General features: G+C 37.5%; 1 long non-coding RNA gene across 1 annotated transcript; it reads right to left on the bottom strand.

Annotated features, from left to right (window-relative positions):
- Positions 1-904: 904 nt before the first annotated feature.
- On the bottom strand, positions 905-2,154 carry LOC309711765. Its single transcript, XR_014278097.1, has 3 exons — positions 1,736-2,154; positions 1,515-1,578; positions 905-1,116 (listed from the first exon to the last, which is right to left on the bottom strand). It is a non-coding gene; the product is annotated as an uncharacterized lncRNA (long non-coding RNA).
- Positions 2,155-2,638: the final 484 nt, after the last annotated feature.

The raw sequence follows: 2,638 nt of genomic DNA on the forward strand, positions 1-2,638 counted from the left end.
CTGAACATCAGTGGATTTCTATGGGGCAAACGTACTTAAACTAGCCACTGTGACCATTGAGGCAGAGCAGAATGAATGATACTGACGGGAACTATGAGGGTTTGTAGTTAAATTCCTGCTCTTACACACTGTAAAATCTAATTAGTTAGAACTCAAAATAATTGAGGAAACTCGTTGCCTCAAAAAAATTGAGTAAAGCTTAGCTAAAAATGACTAAATTAGGACAACTTATTTATTTTGAGTACTCTGTACAAGCTCATTTGTTCCCAGAACTCAAGAAAATTGGATCAAGTTTACGTAAGTTGACCAAGTTAGGGCAACTTACTCATTTTGAGTACACTGTAAAGCCTTGTTAGTTCCCAGAACTCAAAAAAATTAAGGAAACTCATTGCCTCAAAAAAACTAAGTAAAGCTTACTTAAGATGACTGTTAGGACAACTTATACAGTGCAAGTCTGCAGTATTAAGAATAACTTGATATTTCTGACTGTACAGTGCTAATTGTTTACTTACTGACAAACATTTCAAGTTCAACTAAATGAAAAAACAATTTGTGGTAACCTGAATATGATTAAAAATAATTAACAACACTTTTTGTCATGATGTTAAAATCAGACCAACTTTTATTTTCAAACACAACAAAGTATAACAGCCAACATACTGGACACTGTTCTGCTGAACAACAAACAATTATATTGCCATCACTGTTATAATCTTACAATGAAACAAGGTCGCAGATGTAATTATTCTAAAAATAAGTTTAGGCCTACCACAAGTTTGTTTTGTACTTACATTACTTATATAATCAAAATAAAATATTTGTTGTTCTGTCACAAGTGCAGTCTCTAATTTAAACAACACATTTGTTTTGCATTCCAACACATGAGCTGGAATGTTGGAATGTTTTAAGGATGGCTTGTTTCCAGTCCAGGCATTACTGCCTGAATGACTATCATGGATCGAGGTGATCCAAATGTAGGTGCAGAAGAAAGTCTTTAACTTCCCTTAAGTACAGTGGCAGTGGATGTGGGTTGGAGATGCAATGAGCTTGAACCTGCAGGCGACCATCTTCACTGACCACACCATCTGTGACGGAGGACTCATCTCTCCTGGTGTCCTACAAGCAAACAATCATATTTTTTGGAACATGAACTTAATTGCTTTCTTAAAACATTTTTTTCTGCATTTGGTATAAAACAGACTCCAATTTGGACAATCTCAGGCTCCCTCCCCACCGGAGAGGTGACATTCAATGTCCCAATTGTCAGTCTGGATAGCCCTGACCCCCACCCGACACACAATAATGTCATGAAAGCATCATTTTAAAAAGGGCTATGCAAACATGGCCAATAACTTTCATTCTAATGATGTGCAAAATGATTTGGGCACAAAACAAATTTTGCTGTTAGAAAACTTGCAGACTTCACTATATTCAGTGTAGACCCTCTAAACTAAGTTTGGGGGATGTGATCTTTCAAGAAATGCAGACCAAACTGTTGTTGTTTGTTTACTTACACAGCATGTCTTGTAGAATTAACTGGAGTCACCAGCAACAGCCTAGTGCAGTCATATCTCAAGTCTAATAACAGAAGACAGGAAAAGATCAGTAAAGAAACAACTTCCCCAAACCAAAAAACAAATAAAACAATAAGTAAAACAGGCTGATCTAAAGTTCAGCCTGATTAATATAAATGTCACTGACAGTTGCTAATATATTGGAAAACCAAAATACTTACCACTGAGTTGATGTCTTTCTGTCCAACAGCAGGAGTGCTGGTCCCGAGCCTCAAAGACAGTAAGAAGCAAGCAGAGGGAGAAAAAACAGAACATTTTTCAGAAACCGATTTGATCCTTAATGGCTGTGCAATCATTGTAACATAGAGTTTGCTTATGTTGTTAAATAAAGGCTAGATTTGACATTAATAGATGCCACAGATGTTCAAGGTGCCACAAAGCATGGAAAAAATGGACGTCTCAGAAAACGTCGGGGCATTTTTGCAAATATGTGATGTCTTGATAAATCGAGCAGATATTTGAACTTTCGACAGCTACATTCTCGCCTGAAAATATCTTAAAAGTTGATTTTGTGACCCAGAAAAAGCAATAAGCCGCGCTCCTCCGCCATTGGCGAGCTTACAAGTACGCACAGGCTCCGACAACCGTGGCCGACATATGCGATCCTCCTTTCCCCTAGATTACCCTTTCTGGGTCACAAAATAACCTTTTAAGATATTTTCAGTGGAGAATGTAGATGTGTAATGCTCAAATATCTACTTAATTTATCAAAATATCACATATTTGCAAAAGTGCTTCCACGTTTTCGGAGAGCTCTGTTACCCAGCTGACCGGGAGGTCAAGGCTTGATAAGAGTCCGCGAGCACAGCTAACTCTTGGCTTATTGTTTTCACCCCCGAAGAATTTTGTCTGGGCTCTTATCTCACTTTTTTATTTCAAACAATCAACAGAAAATTTCACAGACATATTTTTATATAAGGTTTTTAAGGCTGTGGTGTTAATTTTTAAGTAACATGAGCCCAGCCGCAGCAGCAACGCTAGGCTAACACTAACTAGCTAGCACGATTATAAACCTGGTGCTAAACTAAGAGAAGCCACAAAATCAGTTTGAATAAGAGTAAACA

The sequence above is a fragment of the Aulonocara stuartgranti genome, assembly GCF_965226115.1.
Source record: "Aulonocara stuartgranti genome assembly, chromosome: 7".
NCBI lineage: Eukaryota > Metazoa > Chordata > Actinopteri > Cichliformes > Cichlidae > Aulonocara > Aulonocara stuartgranti.